This window comes from Perca flavescens, chromosome 14 (assembly GCF_004354835.1).
Source record: "Perca flavescens isolate YP-PL-M2 chromosome 14, PFLA_1.0, whole genome shotgun sequence".
Classification (NCBI taxonomy): Eukaryota; Metazoa; Chordata; class Actinopteri; order Perciformes; family Percidae; genus Perca; species Perca flavescens.
In genome coordinates this window covers 32,990,518-33,014,384 of record NC_041344.1, presented here as the reverse complement: position 1 = coordinate 33,014,384, position 23,867 = coordinate 32,990,518, and the positions used below count along the sequence as shown (strand labels likewise).

General features: G+C 39.1%; 1 long non-coding RNA gene across 1 annotated transcript; it reads left to right on the top strand.

Annotated features, from left to right (window-relative positions):
• Positions 1 to 5,956: 5,956 nt before the first annotated feature.
• LOC114568679 (uncharacterized) lies at positions 5,957 to 13,701 on the top strand. Its single transcript, XR_003694306.1, has 3 exons — positions 5,957 to 5,996; positions 13,292 to 13,432; positions 13,518 to 13,701. It is a non-coding gene; the product is annotated as an uncharacterized LOC114568679 (long non-coding RNA).
• The last annotated feature ends 10,166 nt before the right edge of the window (positions 13,702 to 23,867 follow it).

Below are 23,867 nucleotides of genomic sequence, written 5' to 3'. Positions count from 1 at the left end.
CTGCAGGATACTGATCAAAACACATTTTATGATTTCAACTGAAAATATATTACAAATAAAACTAATTATTATTATATTAATTATTATATAGTGAATATTTGTATGCATATAATTATGTCTAAATGTCCTTTGTCCAGTTAGAAAACCAGCTATCTTGGTAGCATTTAGTTGCTGGCTTGTGCCAGTGTTGCTGGCTGGCTACGATGTTAAAGGTTAGTATGCCCAACAATTAGTCAACGCTAAAAGGGCGCCATCATAGTTTTACCCTAACCATGTCACTCTACGTTTGACTTTGTTTCTGTGAGAGAATCAGTAATTATGTGATCATTGTGCATTGTCCTTAAAATAAATAATTGAAATTCAAACAACCACAGGAGCTCGCTCTGTTCAGGTAAATGTAAACAAGGTTGTTTCAAGTATTTTAAGAAATGACCAATTCTGTTTTTTCCTGGACAGTGTTAAAACTAAACTTCTTTTCATTGTCATTGTTTTATTCTCACCTTTTACTGGCAGGTTGGTTGGTTTACCCATGGACCGCTCACTCTTCATGGACACACAGCTGGCTGGAGAGGCAGTTTGTTCCTGCAGGATACTGATCGAAACACATTTTCAAAAGCAAGAATGTGACAATACTCAAAGTGTTTTTTTTATACAGGTAATGTACAGCCCTATCAAAGCACTGTTATTTTATAATTTTATCAACTAAACATTTAATTAAATGTAGTGTAGAAACGACAATGTGTAAGACAAGAAGTTACAGTGAGTAGAGTTTTACTGACACAGTAGCATTTTCCAAATTATTGAATGAATGAATCAGGGTTTATTCGGTTACTAAACATAAAACATAAGTACAGCAAGTTCATTACAAACAAGGGTGGTAACCGAAAAGGTGTAGGCTGAAGCCATAGCTTATTACCCTATTTACAAAACAACATCCACCCATCAGAAGTTAAAGATAAACAATATACATGCATAAACGTATCTCATATGCATACGCATATACATACATACACATACATATGCATGCACATATACATACAACATACCTATACGATTTTACTTAGGCAACCTTATATTTGAAAAAAATTAAAGTTTTAAACTATTTTTTTAAATAATGAATGGAATTACTCCTCTTAAGATCATCGGTGAGACCATTCCACAAGTCGACCCCTTTTACCGAAATGGTGTTCATTTTAAAGTTTGTTCGGACCATTTGTTTTTTAAACATGTTCTCTCCTCTTAGCTTATATTTCTGTTCCCTTTTATCAAACAAACATAATATATTTTCAGACAATATTTTCCTATAGACTTTGAACATAAAGACAGCTGTATTCAGACTGACAAGATCGGAGAATTTTATTGCTTTAAATTTGCAGAATATCGAGTTTGTCGGTTCGTTATACAGTGAATGATTGACTATCCTTATGGCTTTTTTTTGTAAAAGAAAAATAAGTTTTGTGTTTGTGGTGTAAGCATGCCTCCATATTTCAACACAATAAAAAAGTATGGAACAATAAGAGAACAATACAGAATATACAGAGATGGCTTATTTAGAAAGTACTTGGTTTAATGTAATATAGCTATTGATTTAGACATTTTTGATTGAACATGAGCGATGTGTGGTTTCCAGGATAATTTATGGTCTAATATTATTCCAAGAAATTTATTTTCATTCACCCTTTCTAATACCACATCATCAATCTTTAAGCTCATGCTGGTTTAAATTTGTCGATTACTAAATATAATATATTTAGTTTTACTTGGATTAAAGGATAGTTTATTTTGGTCAAACCATTGCTTGATTCTGGATAGTTCTCTGGTCACATCAGCAATTATCCCCGGATACATACAATGTTGTGTCATCTGCGAATAAAACACATTTTAACAAATCGGATACCTTACAGATGTCATTAATATATAAAATAAACAACTTAGGACCAATCAAAGATCTCTGGGGCACCCCACAAGTTACTTTGCACATTTCTGAATGTTGATCATTAAAATGTACATACTGGTATCTATTGTCAAGATAACTTTCTAACCATAAGTAAGCACGGCCTCTAAATCCATACTGCTCTAGTTTGTTCATTAACAATTTATGATCTATGCTATCAAAGGCTTTTTTTAGATCAACAAAAACACCCAAAGAAAAATACTTTTTATCTAATGCGGATGCTATATAATCCACTAATTTAATAACTGCCATCGAAGTCGATCGGCCGCTCCTAAATCCATATTGATCATCACTTAATATCGTGAATTTTTCTATGAAGCTGTCAAGCCTCTTCAGAAAACGTTTTTCCAGTATTTTTGAAAATTGGGATAATAATGAAATTGGTCTATAATTTGAATATTAATGACTGTCAGCACTCTTATAAATTGGAATAATTTTTGCAATTTTCATCTGATCTGGAAAAACGCCAGATTGAAAAGACAAATTAAAAATGTAAGTCAGAGGTTCTAATATTGAATGGATTATATTTTTAACTAGTTTCATATCTATGTCAGTCCAATCTGTTGACATTTTATTTTTAAAACCATTCACAATCTCTAATATTTAATTTTTAGTAATGTCAGACACAAACATGGAAGAAGAGTTCCTACTGATATATTCGCAACTATTTGTGTTTTTACTTTTTGAATCAGTAATGCCTTTTGCCAGATTGAAACCCACATTAACAAAATAGTCATTTAATTAATTTGCTATCTCCTTTGGGTTTCTAATAATGTCTTCAGTGTCATTTGTAAAATAACTTTGACACTCTCGTTTGTTTTTTTAATAATTTTATTTACTACTTTCCAAGTTCCTTGCATGTTTTGCTTTTGTTGTTCCAAAAGGGTGTAAAAATATACCTTTTTACTATTTTGGATAATGCTTACCAATTTATTTTTATATTTTTTATATTTTTCTTCTGACTCAATAGTTCTTTTTTTAACAAATTTCGCATATAATGTATTCTTCTTTTTGCATGCTTTTTCAATGCCTTTTGTTATCCACGTTTTTTTTCCTAATTTAGTTTCTTGGTTTTGAGTCATCTTAATGGGGCAGTTAATGTTAAACAGCTCAATAAATCTATACAAAAAAGTATCATATGCCACATTTGCATCACTTTCGGCATAAAGATCACACCGGTTTTGGTTACTAAGATCCTTTTTCAATTCTTCAATATTTTTTTCCGTACAACTTCTTTTAAATTTATTAATGCTATGGGATTTATTTTTTCGTGTAAAAAAATTTGGAAATATTGCAAACACTGGCAGATGATCACTAACCTCCCTCGTAAATAGACCCCCAACAACCTTTTCATCAAATCTATTGGTAAAAATATGGTCTATTAGTGTTGCTGTTTCGGTTGTGATTCTGCTAGGCTTATCAATAAGTGGACATAAATGATTGCTGTATATTATAATTATAAACTCAGAAGTACCTTTGAAAAGTCGTTGATTAAGTAAATCAATGTTGAAGTCTCCACACACAATTTGTACTTTATCAGTAGTCATATTATTAAGCAAATCTGCAATTTTTTCATTAAATGTTGTCAAACTTGTTCCTGGTGGTCTGTACAGACAGCTAATAAGTATGTTTCTGGAGTGTTCTACTTCAATGTCCACTGTTAAACAATCCAGGACATTGTCTATACTGTATGAGACATTTTTAACAATTTTACTTCTTAATGATTGATCTATATACAAAGCAACTCCTCCGCCCTTTTTGTTGTTCCTGTTAGTGGTATACAACTCATATCCCTCAAGACCCACATCACCCACTTTGCCATTATCAAGCCAAGTCTCTGATATAGTTATTATAGTATATTTGTTGAAGGACTTAAGAAATTCTTTGATGGCAAAGTAATTTTTGCATAAACTTCTGCTATTAAAGTGTATGACGGACAGAGCACCATGCATTTCCACATTCTTGTTGAATTCTTGTTCTGTGTATTAATTACAATTTATGTCAAGATTGCTATAATAATGCATATCCGGATCAATTCCATTATCAAAATCATACCTATTGGGTTCATCCCGGTCAGACATATCATCTATGGTTATATTCCCCAATTTCTTCACATGTTCATCCATAACAATACAAGGTCTTTTATCTTTTGTGTAAGAAGTAACAGTATTCACATCAGAACCTTGTGCCGCTATGTAGACTTCTTTTGTTGGAATTTCCTATGACATAGCACACATTTATCTGTCTCTCTCCAATTTGACCCGAACATTTCTGCTTTGGTTTCCACATACCTGCTGAAGTGGACCATCACTTATACCTGTCCAGTTCTTGCAGATTTCTTATTATTGTAGGCCTGTGTTGATCTTCTCCATTTGGTCGGATGTACACCTTCCCATTCCTTGTCCATGTTGCTTGTATTTTATCTTGCTTTCTGAGTATGCAACTCCATTTTGCTATTTTGGCATTTTTCTTTGTTAAATGCTCGTTTATGTAGACTCCGGTGCCTTTTAATTTTCTGGTCCGTCGCAATAGCGCAATCTTGTGCTTTTGTGAGACAAACTGTACAACTATGGATGGCTTCTCTTTACGATTCTTATTTGGGATTACATAGCAGCTGGAGATGTTACTATCATCCAGATCAATATGTTTACTGCTTAAGTACAGCAAAACCTGTTGTTCCAATGACTGCAATTCTTCTGGGGGAGCATCCTTGCCATCATTTGCTCCAACTGCTGCTCTAGTGCCTCCTATCTCATGACAGAGATTCTGAGTTTAACCAATGAGAGTTTAACCAATGAGTTGTTTTGTACATTTGAGTTACTTGAGTTTATTCTGACTAAGTCCCACACACACCGTCCTGCTGTCACAAATACTAGCATCAAATGTATATTGTGTATACCAAGCACATAATCTACAGTTCAAAATTAACATATTCATAACTGACTGTACACTGTCACTCTAAAGAGTTCATAATTACACTACCTGTCCATGAAGCCGCGCTCCAGCACGCTGAAAAAACAAAAAGACAACCAAAGTGAGACAGAGGAACAGAAATGAATCAGTAAAGGAAAAACACTGATTTTAATGAGATTGTATTATCTTATTGGGGAATTCAATCTATTCACCTGGATTTGGTTCAAATCAATACAGTATTTAAATTCACAGTGCAGTATAATCATTTAGCTGGCTGATGTTACAGATGCTGCCTTTGACAGTTTATCTATTTTTATTTTGCCAAGAAAGTCTCCTTTTAAAGACTGTTCTGACCTTTTTCAGCAATATAAAGTTTGAGATGTCCAACATAAACATTTAACACTAATTATGTCACAAAATCAGAATCAAACAAAACATTTAGCATAAAATCGTGCAGACAATTAAAAAAAAGAATACTATGAAAGATTGCATCCTAGATAACCTAAATAACACAATGAAAAACAAGTGCTGTCTAAAACAAATACGACTAAATCTAAACTAATAAACTAATCAAAAATAAAGTCGACATTCGTATGAGAGTGCATTCAGTTTCTGCAGTGATGTATAAGTTATTAATATTTAGAGTCACAGCTTTCCAGCCACTTAGCATCCAGCGTCAGCTTCCCTGTCCTTTTCACAACACACAGACACAACATACAAAAAAGCACAACAACGTCTCCACCTGCTCAGAAAACTCAGAACCTTTCCAAGTTTATTATAAGCGACTTTGGGCTTGTTTTTCTGTAAAGTCGCTTACTAATATTGCTAGTCGCAGGTCGCGTTTTTTTTGGGCTTGTTTCTAAAGTGTAGTTGCTTATTTGGGCTTGTTCCCAGCTCCATAATAAGTTGTCAAGCAGTCTTGCCTGTTCCCTCCCCCCTCCCCTTTCCCCATACACACAGGAGACAGCAGAGTTTTTTCCCACCCACATCCTGCTTCTAATTGGCTCTGACCCAGATGGCAACATGTACTAGCCAATCAGAGGCAGAGCAGGTCAATCTGTTTTGTTCTGTTCAGGAAAACGTCAGTGAGTGACGTTTAAATGAAAATATGCACGAGTCGCGACTGATGGTGAGTAACTGGACTGTAGGAGAGTTTTTGGAGGAACAAATGCCCGGGGCAAAGTGGGCGAAATATGGGAAGAAATATAACAAAGACTGGGAGAAAGAGAAAAAAGTAAAAGAATGGATTCAACTCGTCACGAATGTGAATTCAGGATGATATTTATTTGTGTGTGCAGATTTTAATTATCAGAGGTTACTGTGTATATAATGTACTTGGTACATCAGTCTATATTTGATATCCCATCAGTTTTCTAATGTTAAATAATGTTAAAAGGTGGTTTAACTCCCTATTGTAGACATTGTCCTGAAGCTCAGAGGGGAGAAAAATAAATAAACTACCGTGTGTACAGTTTTGCAATACTGCGCACAGTTTACCAATGGATGTAAAATTGATAACCTGTACCCACGGATTGTAAAACCGTGCACACAGTTTATTTATTTTTCTCTTCCCGGAACCTAGGGGGGCTCCGTAGAAAAAGTCGCTTGTTTTGGGCTTGTTTTCACAGGCCTGGGGCCTATACCATGAAGCTGGTTTAGGTGGCTAGCCAGCTATGTTTCAGTTTAGTTTCCACCAACCCTGGGTTTTAGGTACTATGAAAGTAGCTAGGCTTTAATCGGTGTTCATTTCCATGGTATCTTACACTGCACGGCTAACCTGCTCCGGGGCAGGTTATGTTCTGGATTCGAGAGCTCAGTCTGTCACGTCCCCGACGTCGCCGTGTCTCCGGCATGACGCATCATCCAATGAACCATCTCTGCCATAATGAAGGGCTCCGGGAAACGTGGACATCGAGGCCTCAAACCCAAACCTCAGCCCTGGATCAATTAGCTGAGAGGCTAAATTTGTTAGACCACTGGTAGTCCCACTGACAAGTGAAGCTAGCCGAAGATGTTGTGCTGCATGGCTAACAATAGGATCCATGCTAGTGGACAGCCAAGGCTGTGGGCCCGGATTCGGTGTTGTTGCTGTTGGTTGTGGTCCGGGATTGTTTTCTAAATCACCAGCAACAGAGGTGTATGAAGTACTAGAGACCCAGACTTGAGTAAAAGTACAAGTGCTCTATCAAAAAAGTGACTTGAGTAGAAGTGCTCTTTAAGTACAACACTTAAGTAGAAGTACTAAAGTATTTACCATTTTTTGTACTTAAGTATTGCAAGTAGTTTATTTAAAAATGTACTACTCAAGTACTGAAAGTAAAATCACAAGTATTGTTATTTAGTTATTAAAGAAAGCAGTCAAAAGTTTGAATACCATATTGTTTATATTATGTCAAATATTTAGCCAAGGCTGTAGCCAAAGGAATTAACAACTATTAAATATATTATATTAAAAATAACAAATATTAACAAATACTGAAATATAATGTACAATTATCACACTGTGAAAGTAAAATGAACATCCTCTCCAACACAGTAATGATTAAAGCCCCAAAAAACATATCACACACTAGCTAGTAACGTGTGATGAACAGGAAAGTTAGCAAGCTAGCAACACACAGATAAACTAGCAGCTTCACATCACAGGGTCAAACAGTTAACATTCAGGACTCACTGCAGACTGAAACAACTCAGGAATAGCTTCATCTGCTGCAACAATAGCTAAATAGAAAGAGTAGAAACTTACATCGTCTCTGACTTCTGAACGGGCAACTGTAATGAAAAGAAACACAACGCGATCTCTGGGATTTCTTATGTAAATTACGTAATTAGACTGTAACCTCCACAGTCTCCGTAGTGTGAGGAATTCACAACAGTAACGAGTAATGATGCAGCACATAAAAAATCTATCGGAGTATAAGTATTTAATTCATCGAAAATATGTACTCAAATAAAAGTGGAAGTAGGAGGAAAAATAATACTCCAGTAGAGTACAGATACAGCCTTTTAGTACTTAAGTAGAGTAGTGAAGTAGTTCTACTTTGTTACTATACAGCTTTGACCAGCAAGAAGTAATAATACGGTGAGTTGAACAAGCCCATGGCGGGAGTTAGATGGCATTTGCGTATCCATTGATATTTAGTTTGGAGTACAGCAGGTATTGGCTACTGCCTACACAGGTGTTTTCTTTGTTAAATCCATGTTGCACAGACAGCAATAACAGCACAACCACGTATGGAACTATAATCCAGTGATGTAGTGAAAGTTTGGGTTTAGATGGTTTAGGCAAACAGCACAAACAACATGCAGCACCTGCCAGGCTACATGCGTGCACGTCTGTATCCGCCATCTTTCGAATGAAGTGCATGCCACTGGATGTCAATATATTCATTAATGACAAATGTATTGAAATAATAATCTTTAAATTTGCATTAAATAGCCAACAGATCACTGATATTGAGAAGGTATTTTCAAAGAATTTTTTTCACAAACTATCAGCTGTGAAATTTGTGAGGGGATGTCTGAGACATATAACAGGTGGTTTGATGTCAATATATTCATTAATCAGAAAATGGTTGTAACTACCATCGTTATTGGTAACTATAGCCTACCAGTGTTGGGAAGGATACTTTCAAAAGGTATTTCATTACAAAATACATGCCCAAAAATGTAATTTGTAACGTATTCCGTTACATTACTCAATCTGAGTAACGTATTCTGAATACTTGGATTACTTTGGATTACTTCCACATTGAATTGCATTTTATAAGTGTAGGAATGCGGCCATCAAATCCTGCTTACAAAAGAGGACTATTCTGGTGTGCATTTCTGTTCAAACTGGCTGAATGTGTTAGGCCCAAGTCTCCCTGAAAATGCAATATATTATAATTTGTTGTAGAGGAACAATGACTATACCGGTATGCAAAAGATGTTTTGCTTGGTTAAAAAAGAAAAAATGACCAATTTTCCCTTTTCAGTTTTTTATTTACTCAGCTGTTAAAAGTGTGAAAATAGAAAAATAAAATAGTAAAAATAAAAATTTCTGAACAGAATTTGCTATTATATCTAAAAAAAAAAATTCATTGAGCAACTAAGTGTATAGGTGTTGCAACTTATCACCTTTAAATAAAAAGTAGATATATTCACATGAATGTTCTTTCATTAAGAACGACACTAATATAAAATACAAAATAAAACAGAACCTCAAACTGAATGTGATGATGGCAAAACAATATTTTTTTTAACTGCGCCACCAAATATCATAACCACATGAAACAATATTATATTGAAAAACCAACATGGCTAGAAGCAAAAAACTAGCCAAAATGTCAATGTTGTACATAACATAGGGTGAAAACCTATTGTTTTGCAAACATTTGCAGTAGGCATGTAAGGTGTTGATTTTATATGAATGTCAGGTGAAAAAAAAAACACAATTGGTTTTACAAGAATAATGAGGTTGTCAATTTACATGTATTGCCTGTGAACCTAAAGACCAATATCTTTTGAGCCACTTATACCTACATATTTCACTCCTCTACTCTACATGTCAATGCTCCAGTAAAGTCGGTTGTAACGCAGCAGGAGAGCCTGCTCAAAGTGCTTATCTGTCATTTTGTTACGATGTGGAGTGAAAATAAGTCCTCCCTGGCTAAAAAGCCACTCGACAGGAGCACTTGATGGCAGAGTAGTATTGTACTTTAAGAAGAGGGCTCTGATCATTGGATACATCTTCAATGAAGCCAATGACTTGTCTGGATCCTGGAGATACCTCTGCACCTCTTCCTCTGCTGATGAAGTTGCCTTCTGTGCTGTCTCAAAAGTGAAGAAGCTGTCATCATCTTGTGGATCACCTCCAACTGCAGCATTTCCAGTGGTCCCAGCATCCTCAGAAGGCTCTATATGAAGAAGACCAGTCTCTTGGACGATTGCTGTTTTCAAGCCACCACAGTCAAAACTTTGGGATTGTGGAAGCCGCCATCCTTGCCTCATGGGAGGCCAACACCTGCCCAAATCGAGTGTCAATGGCTTTTATAACAGCTGACAGGATGTGGGTTGAGAACTGCACTTGAGTCAACTTTTCAGCTAACTTGGCTTTTAGGCTGAGAATGGTGGGAACTATGTATCCAAAGTAACAGTTCTTTTCTCCCTGGAGCAGGTTGATTGAGTAGGCAAGAGGTTTCAGAATGGCTGTGTACTCTTTTAGAAACATTGTCTCTTGAGGATGCAGTTTGGCCACTTTGAGCTGGTCACAGATTCCATTGAGCTGACTCTCAGTGAGACTCATCAACTTCTCGATCGCATGATACTCTGAGCTCCACCTAGTCACTGAAGGTACCAAACATCTCATTTGGGCAACTTCCTCAATTGCATCAGCAGCACCTGATGAGCGATGAGCCTTATTCCAAATTGCAGCACATTTTGACATTGCACTTCTGTATAATTTTCGAGAAACACCCTGTGAGGCAGCTTTGTCAAGATCAGTCGTGGCAACAAGATTCAAAGTATGCGCGGCACATCGATGGTGAGGAGGCAAAAAAAAGTTTAGCTCCTCTTCCTCTTGCCCCTCCTGAAGAACTTCAGAGACATCAGCAAACTGCACATCTGTGCTATCCATCTCATCATCCATTTCACACCCTCCATATTCATTGAATGCCTTAACAAAGTTGCTACCATTGTCAGTGACTGTGGCACTGACTTTGCCTTGGATCTGAAATTCTGCATGAATCTGACTAATTTTGGCACCAATGACATCATAGGTGTGGCGGCCCCTTATCCTTTTACATGCCAACGCAGCAGACTTTAGATCTAATGTCTCTGGCTCAATCCAGTGACATGTGATTCCCATGAAACTCCGATGATGAGATGTCCATATATCTGCTGTTGTGCACACGGTTTGAACATCCTGAAGAGTTTCAGCAAGTGCCTTCTTCATATTTTGAGATCCCCTTTCAATGTGCTGCATCAATGTTTTTCTGCACATGGGTGTCCTAACCCCCACTAAGTACTGCAATCATCTCACGGAATGAGACATTCTCCACTAATAAAAAGGGCTGCACATCTGCAACTATGAACTCAAGAACCAAGGAGTTTACTTTCCTGCCATTTCTGCTCTTTGCAAGACACTGGAATGCTTCCTCTAAAATAAAGAAAGACAGAACAAGCACAAATTAATAAAACTAAAATTGTTTTAGCACTATCCTGAACCCATTTTGATTGCCTAGTGGTATGAGTATGGTATAACAACATGAGCATTCATATATGCAACTAAAACCATGTGGAAGCATTTATACATGTTATATAGGAACTGTTGGATGATATTACATAGACCAGTAGGGGGCTCCCTTGTATTGGTTATAAGGAGTTTACCTAGAAAGGGGAGCAGAAGTAAACCGTAGAGTAATGTAGGTCATGTTGTAAAGTATTGCCTGCAATAAAGCTAGCTCGACGGAAATGGAAGTGTCTGCATTATGAATATCTGAAGATATCACAAAACATATAAAAGCTTCCACAGTAGCGTTACTAACAAGTACCTCAACAAGCAGATAGATTTTTGTATTTGTAGTCCTGAACTGCATACTACAAAAATATAACCACAGTTTAAGCTACCACTAGCTAATTTTAGCTAGCAAGTCAAACGGGGCTAGCAACAGCTCTGGGGCTAGTAAATCAGCACATAGGAGAATGTAAAGTCGCACATCAACTAAGCATGTAGCTACCTGATACAACTATAAAATAGCAAGGTGACCAGTAAAACTACAGACAACTACACTTGGCTAATTAAAAAAAAAAAAACTTACTTTAAGATGCTTCTTCAGGTTGGAGGTGGATTCTTTGGACGCTGAGAGGAGGTTGGTTGCTGGCAAGCAGAGGTTGCACTGCACAGTTATATTTCGTTCTCCCTTCTCTTCCTTTAAACGTAAAATGTTCTTTGAATTTCCAAGATAGAAAAGCATTTCTGCCCTGGCTCTGTTGTGCCGGTTCCGGCTCCATCTCCTCTAGCTCCCGCTGCTCGTCTTCCGACTCCATTAGGATTGACCACGCAAACCGCACTTTTTTTGTTTTTATATTGGGGCTTCTGGGAAATGCCTGGAGTTGCCTTGATTTATTTAGAGAGTAAATAAACTCGTGAAACAGAAGTATCGTCATGTAATCCATTGATTTCAACAATGTAACTGTATTCTAAATACCAACTATTTAAATTGTAACTGTAACGGAATACAGTTACTCATAATTTGTATTCTGAATACGTACATGTATTCCGTTTCTCCCCAACACTGTAGCCTACATCTTTATTTATCTTTATTTATTTGTACTTATTCACAAGTTTGAAATGTTTAATGGCTCTCCCTCTCTTTAATGGAAGTGGTTTGAGATGTCTATGTTGTAAAACAAAAAAGTTAATAAAGATTTAAATGAGTGGAGTTGCAATTTTACGACGGTCCCTAAGTACATCTATTGTGACGGGCGCGTTGGACAGACATTCAGTTGTTTGCGCTCTAAACTGTCGTTATTGTTGGTGATTTTGAGTTATAAAATAAGTGTGAAACGTCTGTCTAAATAAGCTCTCCAACATACCCTGAAACTGGGGGAAATCGAAGTATTGACATGGAGCTATTGAAGGTAACATCCGCGAAAACCGACGAATGTCAAACAACACCTGTCATCTAAACTTGCTCTCATTTGCACAATGTGTTTAAGAGTAACAGCAGTTTAAAGTCAAATACTGAATTATTTCACTGACTGACAAAACAGACTTTTAATTAGACTTTAATAAGGGAAAACTTTGCCCTCTGAACACACTCACACATATGCAGCCCGACCACTTTTCTGTCCACTCACAGTTGAGTCAGAAAAGAGTGAAAGGGACCCCTCCTCTGTGTGGACTGCAGATATCTGTAGCCTACGTTTCACGATGGAAGATATTTAAAACAGGAATTTATTTTACCAAAAATAATAGCATGCTTAGTTCAAAACATCCCCTTTTAATGTTTGCAGTCTATTTTTGAAAATGTGATTTTTCACCAACTTTAATCTAATCTAAAATGAATTGTTGCTGTATACATAAACATTTAAAATTCAGCATAGATTCACTTAATTCTTCATAGAATTACAGAACTACTAATGCTTACTTTACAAAACTACAAATATCTCCTCTCTATTTTTAGTGGAAAACTACAGGCAGTTCAGGTTCGGTCATGGTTCAGATGAGCAGTGAAGATGATGATCCAAAAAGACAGGAAGAGCACATTTATAGTTAACTTAAAGAACAATCTGGTTATATTTTTTTCTTACAGCAATATGTCAGCTGGTGATCATGAAGTGGTTGATTTCTTGCACGAAACCTCTGACTCTTGACAGTATTTACTGAACTGTAAATTCACTGCGTCTCCGTGTTTTTGCTCTCTCCCACATGCTCTGAAGACCGATGGTGGGCGTGGTCACTCAGCTCATGCCTACACACCTGTGGCACATCAGTCTACTCAGCACTCCTGTTCCTCATCAGCCATTTACGTTCTTCATAAGCCAGGCCAACCCTCCAGTCCCCGCTGGATCGTCTTATTTGTACGTCAGTCAGTGTGGAAGGTTGCTCAGCTACTTAGTGCTTTTTGCCTTTTTACTAACCTACCTCCTGTTCTTCTGTCTGCAGTTTCCGGTCTCCTGGAATATTCTCTGCACCTCCGCCTAGCTGTCTACTTCACCAGTGTACTGGATCGTCACAAACCCTCCAGCCGGCTCGCTTACACCCACTGCTCCATCAGCTGTACTCGCCTTTTTTTTTCCCTCGTACAATATCCAAATAAAACCTCACCTTTAGTGATGGTCAAATGAAGCTTTGCGAACCACTGTCTTTATTTTCTGAGCTCAATAGATGGCGCTCTCTGTTCAAAGAAAAAGGTTAAATGAATGGCAATTCAGTGTGTTTTCAAACCCTTTGTTGAATAGAGGGCGCCATCTAGTGAGCTCAGAAAGTAAAGACAGTGGTTCCCGAAGCTTCATTTGACCATCACTACTAACCTTGTTCATCCAAACTCACCTCGTCTGGGTCTGCATTTGGGTACCTGTTCATGTGAAACCTGACAAACCAGACTTGATTAGAAAAACATATGGAAAATGACAGCTGACAGAATATCAAAGCAGGCTTTGGAGATGTTTTGGGCAAAAAAGAATTAAATTTCATCCAGAAGCAATCAAAAGGGACTTAATTATGCTATGTAGGGGTATATTCAAAACTTTAAAATACATTCAGAAGGTGACAAGCTTAAACTGGAGGCGAGAATATACAGATCACAGTGCAAAAGGGAAAAACCTCATCTGACATACATCAAGATTGTCCACAATGACATTCGAGGCCAGCATTGTTTGTGCACAAATGTAGTAATGTGTTGTGAATGATATTAGCCTAGCTTTAGTGTTTGATGACAGGAGTAGCATAGATAACCGCTGACGTTAATGCTAACTAGCTAGTGGAAGATTAAGATCTGTTAGGCTACGTTAACGTGCAATGTTGTAAGAATATAGCAGTTGGCTAATCTTTATTGGGATGAAACAGTGAACCTGGTTACTGTGCTCACATTGTTGGCTTAGTACATTACGTCGAGCTGTTGCAAACCAGAGAGATGACCTGCACTGGTCTTCCCCAGCAGTGACACCGACCAAGAGGCAGACAAATTCAAAGCGAGCCCATAACATTGGTTGTTGTTGCAAAGGCAAAAGCACTCACCATTCACTTGTTCCTATACTCCAAACAGATAAGTTACATTTAATGACTGTGTTGTGTCAGAGCCTTATCAGAGAGACCTTATTTTCATTGTTGTTTGTAGGAGAGAGACAGGTGTGAGACCAGAGATATACAACCTTTGAAAAATAATGACAGGGACACCAGTAAGCTATATGGTCAATCGCACAGCTGCGAAGGTAACTGTACAGGGAAAGGAGTACCCAATTGGATGTGGGTTAAGCTACCAGGTAGGGAAATAACAAATTCTGAGGAACTTAGGCCGGACATTTTCCAGAAAGCAGGAAGCCAAAATGAAATACTGTTATTAATACTGTAATTCTGTTTTCGTGAGCAAATATACAAGCAATGTAGTTAACAAGATCATTTTATTTCATCAGCAAGATGTTAGACAGCACATGACCAATAAAAACATTGTGAATAAATATATGAATCAATCAATAAGTCAACCAATCAATCAAACATGTACTGTTGTCGTTTCCCATCAGTTTAGGGGAGTTTTTTTATTTTTTATTTTTTAAATATGTGGGGCTGGAAATTGGAAAGCATGCTCACAACAAATCAAACTTGGTTTATATTGCCCAGTCTGATGTTGGGTACTCTCCCTGATACAATTTTACATTTTTTTATTTTTTTTTATGTGGCTATTGCCCTTACCACATGTACTCTGTGAGCTGCTATCTTTTTCTTTTGCAAGACATCAGTGGCTGATAGTTGTTTGTTTGACTGTGCGAAAGGGGGTATGTTTAATTCAAGGCTAATCTTTTGTAACTCACTCTCACTATCCACCATTACACCATCTCCCACATTTAGATATTTGTGTGAACATGATAGCACCACATGGATCACATGCAACAAGTGCTTTGAAAGTATTTGTGGATTTATAATTAGAAAAACTTTGGCTTTGCAGCACCGGTGAACTTGGCTTCTGGATTTTAATTTAGGTGCAGTCAAGTATTGCGAGGCTTTTGGGTTTTTCTTCTCTATATTTGTCTGGCATCTGAGAAATTATGATGTCTCTGTGTGGCAATGTTGGGAGTTCTCCCAGCACGCTATACATGTAATCAACCCAGGAGTTGAAAAGTGTACCTACACTGCATTCAGGTAGCTGGAATCTGAAAGCTAAGTCTTTTAGGTCCAGATTTTGGCGCAACTTCATTAGTACATGTATGGAGAAAAAAAAATCATACTAAATAGAAGACATGTCAACCAATGTTTACATTATGTTGACAAGTTGAGCATCCCTTGCTAGGCTAGCAACCGAGCTAACGTTAAAGTAATTTCTGTTTACGTTAGCCGATAGGATGGTAACAACTACTATTGTTTGTGACAAAGTGATGAGTATAATATATGTTGTTTTACCTTTGAACAAATGTAGTTTATTATTATTATTTGTTAATTCTGTTAACGTTAAGTTGATATTCTGTCCTGCCACAGTAAATGTTTCTTCTTGTCCTGTTTTGGGGAAAGGGATGAAATATACCGCAGTTTCTAACCTCTCTTGGTACCAGTTATCGGTCTTACACGTCCCCCATGCACATTGTTTGACCATTGTTATTCGTCTTGGTTTTTGAGTAAATAAACTTCATAAATCCACCATTAATTTCAAATTTGATGCCTCCTCCCTGTTGTTTCCTAAGGAGTTATCCGAGCTGATGTCCGAGTCTCATTGAGGCTGGACTGTCATTGCCTTATCTGCGTTCTAAGGACGGTGCTTAGCGACAGGCCAGTTGTGGAGTTTTGAATGTGAGAGTGCGTTTCAAGTACTAAAGAGGCAGCTCACCTCAGCTCCCGTGCTAGCCTATGCAGATTTCCCCAAGCCTTTCTATCTGGTGATTGATGCTAGCCATCAGGGGCTGGGGGCGGTTTTGTCACAGTATGGTGAGGAGGGCCAGAGGCCGGTGGCCTATGCAAGTCGAGGGCTCTGAGAGGAATATGGACAACTACAGTGCTAGGAAGTTGGAGCTATTGGCCTTTAAGGGGGCCGTTACAGATAAGTTCCATGACGGCTATTCACTGTGTTCACACGGACAATAATCCACTAAGTCATTTGGCAACTGCAAAGTTGGGAGTCGTGGAGCAAAGATGGGTGGCGGAGCTAGCCCAGTTAAATTTGGAGCTACACTACCGGCCTGGGAAGCAGAATGCAAAATCCTGATGGGTTGTCAAGGCAGTATGTGAGGGCCGATGGCCCGGGGGGTTGTCAAGCAGGTAAACACTACTCTGGCAGCCAGGGTAGGAGGCCAGTGCACAGCTGCAATGAATACTATGGGGGCCTCATCAAGCTTCCCAATGTACTCTAGTGACTTTTTGGCTTCCAAGCAGCAGGCTGATACTGTGTTCGTGGTGTTCCTTAAGTATTGGAGGCGAGGGCAGAAACCCACCCGGGAAGAACGTGCAAAAGAGGGAAGGAAAACGATAGAGCTCCTGTGGCAGTGGGAGAATATTACGGAGTGCTATATCGGGAGCTACTGGACTTGAGACAGGGACGTCTGAAGCAGCTGCTGCTGCCCCACAGTTTGCGTGTGGAAGTCCTGCGCCATATGCATGATGGTCGTGGGCATCAGGGCGTGGAGAGGACATTTCAGCTGGTTCGGGCCAGATGTTACTAGCCAGGGATGCACGCGGAGATTGAGGAGTATTGCCAGAGATGCGAGCACTGTGTTGTGGCCAAGGCCCCACTGCTGAAAGTGGTAATGGAATGGGGAAGTTTGCTGGCATCTCGGCCATTAGAGGTGCTGGCCATGGATTTTACAGTATTGGAGCCATAGATATAGAACAGCAGCGTGAGGCGGTCACTAACTCTTGGGTGCTTAGGCTTCATTAATGTGTGAAGGTACGCGGACGCGGTGAGGCTTGTCTGAATATCTCTTATAGTCAATGATTCTAGACCGGAGGAGTTGGAGCAGAGTGTTAATACCAGAGGTGTAGTGGTAAAAATAGAAGTGTCCTCTCCACGCCCTGATGCCCATGTAAATTATGGTGGACCACGACGTCGTCACCTGGTAAGGTGGGCCACTGCCTACCGGTGTATGTGTATCCTGATGACATCGCTATAGGCTCTCATTTGATGGTACTACCAAGGGTATCACTGGTTGTTCCCTCATCATAGGTCACACAATCACTATTCAATTCATACATTAATCTAAGTTCTTGTTAAAGAGACTCAAGACGGAATAATATGGTTGAAATCTATAAAGTTTACTAAATGACAAAACAGAGAGAACTAAAATATTTAAGAGAAATAGAGAGGGAGGCTTATATCCAGGGCTTCCAATGCAATGCACTTGTACATAATGATTAGGGTTTAGGGATTTGGGATTATTTTCATAGTAGATTAATCTGTTGAATATTTTCTAAACAGTGGCATAGGTCTTACTTTAAGACCTATGCCACTGTTTTGAGGTAGTTCAAGTGATGGTTCGGAGTAATTTCACCCTAGGGTCCTTTGCACCATGACCTCGAGCCAAACACCCCCCCAGAAGCTTTTTTCAGCTGGGTCTAACATTGGGAGAGTTAGCGTAGAGTAGCGTTATCAGCTGAATAGCTTAGCGCAGCTAATGGACCCACGTTTGTATCTCGTAAATGACCCCACTAATAAATAATAATAATAATAACATATAATAACGGATAATAACAAATAGGTTATGTACTCATAAAACGATGGATTGGAAAGTTTGTAAGTACACCAGAAGTTTATGTAAATAACACTTGCCTGCTGGCTTCTGCTCTCTGCTGTTGTTGTTGCCGCTGTAAAATGAGTGCTTTTGGCCGTCTACAAATTACAACACCGAAAAGAGATGCAACAAAAATATTTTTTTATTTAACTTTTTTTTTTTAACTAAGTGCTGTAGTATAACTAGCAGGAAACAAGTAATAACTGAGGTAAGTTTGGAGACATTACCTTATTTAATCATTAAATTAATAAATATTTTTGTTGTATCTCTTTCGGTGTAGTAATTTGTAGACGGCCCTAAGCACTGTCTAACTGCAGGTAGCAGCAGCAGCAGCAACAGAGAGCAGAAGAGAGCAGGCAAGTGTTCATAAACTTCTGGTGTACTTACAAACTTTCCAATCCATCGTTTTATGAGTGCATAACCTATTTGTACTAGTGTAGAAGTTTGTTATCATTTCGGGCATTATTAGTGGGGTCATTTACGAGATACAAACGTGGGTCCATTAGCCCCTGCGCTAATATTCAGCTGATAACGCTACTCTACGCTAACTCTCCCAATGTTTGACCCAGGTGAAAAAAGCTTCTGGGGGGGTGTTTGGCTCGAGGTCATGGTGCAAAGGACCCTAGGGTGAAATTACTCCGAACCATCACTTTAACGTTGTTAACCTGTATCACCATCAAAAGACAAACTAAAGTTGTGAATTGAATAAAACTCTTGCCTGCTGATAAAATAGTTTGGGGCATTCATCTTTAATTAACCTGCACATTATTATATTGTAGTCCTTTTGTGAGGCTGGATTTTGTAAGTGGACTAGATGTTATGACCTTATGTGAGGAAGTCTGCTGTGTTGAAATTGCCTTAGTCTGACTCTTGCTGCCAAGGTACCCCTTATCACGGCTGTTTACCCTGATGCACTATGATTGAATCCTTAACCTCAGCCTGATATATGTGGAGTTTTTTTTTGTTAATTAATCACTTATACTATTCCCCCTATTCCTGGCTCTACTTTGTTGCTCTTATTCATACTTGTTCCCACTTGTTTTTTGTTCCACAAACCTCAGCCTGATATATGTAGAGAGGATTTGTTTTATTAAACACTCAGCATCTCAAACACTAACCCCCAAAACTCCTGGCTCCAGATTTACATGCTGTATCCTCCTTTGCAGCGTGCAGATGTTAGGCAGTAGAATCTGCATTTGCTGAAGGGTTTTATAACCAGTGGTGCCAGCAGTAAATCTTAGTTGTATTGCTTTTTTTTAATTGTCTCCTTTCCCCACTGTATTCATTTTTTCTGTACTTGTTCTTGTGTCACTCATTGTTTAATAAAAAAAATGTATTCATCCAAGTGTATTGAGTTTTTATTCTTTAATATATGTGATACTTGGTGTATGGCTTAGTCTTAAAATGATCATGGTTGTACATACATACACACATACACACAGTTGTTATTCTTTAATATATGTGATACTTGGTGTATGGCTTAGTCTTAAAATGATCATGGTTGTACATACATACACACATACACACCAGCCCGGTCTCATGGAAGTTCGTGTAAATGTGACGTTATTTGAATCTATTGATTTGTGTTCACGGAGACATTTTTGTCGGTTTTTACGTGGTGGACAACACGAAAATGTAAAGTAATGCATTTCAATGGGAAGCATATTTTGTGGCCACAGCACGAAATTGTAGGGAGTAATATAAAAAGCCGAAAATCTGCGTAGGGAGGTTGGTCGGGGTGGTGGATGGGTCAAACAACACAGGACTTACACCCGGGCGAGCGGGGATCGCGTCCCTCATGCGGCGCTTTGTTTCTCAGGGATGGCGTCCCTGCGTGTGGCGTTTTGTCCTGCGTGTTACTGAGGCGCGTCTCCCGGCGTTTACGCCGCCCTTTCCCAGCCGTTTAAGGCGCCCTTTCCCCGTAAGTTTTTCCTAAACCCAACCTCCGCCATCCCGTTATTGTGGCGTTTTGTCCCGCGTGTTACTGTGGCGCGTCTCCCGGCGTTTAAGGCGCCCTTTCCCCGGCGTTTAAGGCGCCTTTTCCCCGGCGCTTAAGGCGCCCTTTCCCCGTAAGTTTTTTCCTAAACCCAACCTCCGCCATCCCGTTATTGTGGGGCGTCCCCAGCGGGCCCGGCTTATGGAGCGTCCTTTTCGGCCGCCTCCCAGCGGGTCCCCAGCGGGCCGCCTCGCGGGGGCGCCTCCCGGCTTATGGAACGACCTTTTCGGCCGCCTCCCGCCGTCCTTTCCCCGAGAAAATAATGTGACATTTACACGTAAAAAATAATGTGACATTTGAAAAACGTCTCCGTGAACACGTATCAAAAGATTAAGAATAACGTGGACATTTACACGAACTGCCGTGAGACCGGGTTGTACACACAGTTGTTATTCTTTAATATATGTGATACTTGGTGTATGGCTTAGTCTTAAAATGATCATGGTTGTGTGGTCAACTCCTGCCTCATCAGAAGAAGTGGGCTGGACACAAATGCTGAATGGACTGTTGCTACTCTGCTTTCTCAATCGCTCTCTGACCACGGGTAAGTGAATCAGAATTCCAAGCAAAATCAAGGAAAATACAATAGACCAGATGTGCAACAAAGAACATTTTGAATCATCTTTGATTTCAAAAAGATGTAGTAAGGTTAACTCTTGTGTTGTCCTTTGGGTCCCCGGGACTTAGTTTATTTTTGATGTTTTTGCATTGGCCTGCCGTTGAGCTTCAGGTCCCGGGTGACCCTCACGTACTATGTGATGTAATTTAACGTGAACTGGCACTGGGGGGTGTCTCAGACATGTCAGAACAAACGCGTTTGGACAGGCTAATACAAAATGTAAATAAACTAAAGTCCCCTTGACACGAAGGACAATACAGGACAGTAGCCTAGTGCTATCATGCTAACACGGACATGAAGCTTTCCCTCCAAAACTTAAAAAACGTATCTATACATAGCTTTCAGTTGTCACCCCATTCCAAATGTAAAACTGACATTTACAAATATGCAATAACAATCAAACAAGTACATGGGTATGGGTTTTTATTCATATTTACCATTCAATATCGCAATCGCTGCTGTCAGTGGCTCTGGACAACAGCAGACACATTTGACATGGCCTCTCGTTAAACCAAAACACCGGTCTTGCTATATGAAATAAGTATTGATCTCTGTGTAAACATCATGGCAGAGTACTAGTTCCCGATCAAAACTGTAAAATGACCCACATTCATCGTTTGATTTGACAACGATGTGTGCAAACCTGGTGCAACCTAGTTGTATTCATGGATATTTTATTAGGCCGGTTGTATTTGTAATTGTGTTAGCTACTTCCTGTACGGGCGGCTGCGTTTTATTTTGAAAGGAACAATGTGATTAACTGACTGTAACGGAAGAAAGTAAGAAACAAATTGACGGAGCTCACGGTCTTTAAGTAAAATTCAAACAGTATGAGAGATGAATAATGGGGTTGTTTCTTCTTCCGTCTAGGATAAAACAAAGTACGTTTAGCTGTTTAGCTATCTAAATAGCTAAATAACTCGTATATTTGTAAGTATTTTAAGCTACTTGTCAAAGTGATAAGTTAGCTAACTTTGTGTTAACGTTAGCAATGTTAACGTTAACATAACGTTAGCGTAAAACTAAAGGTTGGATTTGACTTTTTTCTTTTGTAGTTATATTTTATTTTCTATCCAGCTCTAATCATATAGCTACTATATTAATATTAACAGTCTATGGCTCTAATGTAGGTTTAAAAACGTGTTTAGCAACAAAACAGTACAATGTATTAGACCAACTCTTATTGACTGAGTGGGGCAACAAACGAGTTGGCACATCAATGGCCTGCTTGCCTGTTTTATAAGGCACTGATATGCTGTGTATTTATTTTGGGTTTACGTGCAGTTTAGTGTCCCAAATTTCCCATACAATGTCCTTAATTAATTATGAACCTGCTAACCACCTGTGCTACCCTAACCCTACCGCTAACCTTAACCTGTCTCAAATAAGACCCTCATCATTTGGGACTCAGTTTATGGAAAATAATTTGTGACATTAAACTGCACGTAAGCCTTCATTTTGTTTATATAACCTATATATATATATATATATATATATATATATATATATATATATATATTGCTGATATTTTTATTGTGTACATGTATTGGGGTTAAGGGGTAATTAAAGTACTAGTTCCGCTAGGGTAAATACCACCTATGGGTATGGGGTACCTGCGGGTATGGTAAACATTTCCATGGTGTTGGTGGTCACTCTACCTTGGATGGTTTAGACATGGGGCGTTTCTCAATATGTGTTCTTCTATTGACTTGTGTTCTTGTGTCCCTGTGGAACGTCATCTCGTGTTGCCAAAGTACTGTCCCAATACACAAGTTCGCATTTCACCAAGAACAGATAAGATTCCCGGAAATGTTCTTGACACGCCCATTTTACCGAGGATGCATTGGTTGGTAACTTGTATGAACTTCGCACCACCTGTATCCCAACATTCATTTCGGCATTCAATGATGGTCGGATTTCCAGTACATAGACAGCCCAAAAACGTTTTTTAAAAAGAATTTTAACAATTTTCGCCATCTTATTCATCACAAAATTAACTTCTGAGAACATTTTAGGCGAGAAATGAACGGTTTAGATTTTGAATATAGGCAGTCTTGCGAAAATCTTTGCCGAATTGACAATTTGCTCCAAAGTTTTCAGAGTTTTCAGAGCTATATAAAGTGACGCGGCCGCCAGCTTGCGCCTGCCGGGGCCGCTAACTCGGCGCTCGGACAGTCACACTCGGAGACCCTGCTAGTAGTATAAGTGTGGCGTCACGTAGCCGCCATGTAATCTGGTGATATGAGCGTGCGTGATGACGTCGCGGCCGCACGTTGGTACCAAGGGGGTAAGCTTCGCTTCAGAACTCGAGCCATCTACGGCGCCATAACTGGCCATCACCTCCTGTTAGCATTCCGCTGACCGCCATTTTTTTTTTACGTCACTTGACTGCGAATAACTTTACATCAGAAATGTTTGAAGACTCTATTTGTCCGTTGTTTAGTTCCAAAGAAACACGACAATGTATAACCCCGCGAGCGCCATCTAGCGGAAGAATATGATAGTGCATCTAATCGTCGAAGCTGCGCGCGCATACCGCGAGCGTAATGACGTAGCGGTCGAACGTCGGCACCCCGCGAGCGCCATCTAGCGGCCGAATATGGGAGCACATCTTGTCGTCGAAACTGCGCACGCATCTAGCGGATGTGATGACGTAGGCTGGCGTCATGGTTTACGTGGGGGTGAGGCATTATTTACATTTTGTAAAAAGGTGTTAAAACGTCTGATAGACCAATGGTTAGCTGTTAAGAAGGGGTTTGCTATTGGTGGATTGTAAAAACGCCCTACAGGGTGTGGTTTGTGGTGTTTAAAACCCCTTGTTTCAAGGCTGACTGCTCACTTTTTTATCCACCATTTCTAGCTGTTCTGGTAGCTAGCTTGCTACCACGTTCATCCACATCAAAAAGCCCTCTGGAGTTTCACTTTTTAATTCTTCTTGGTGCAAGCAAAGAGGAATCGTTTTTTCAGCC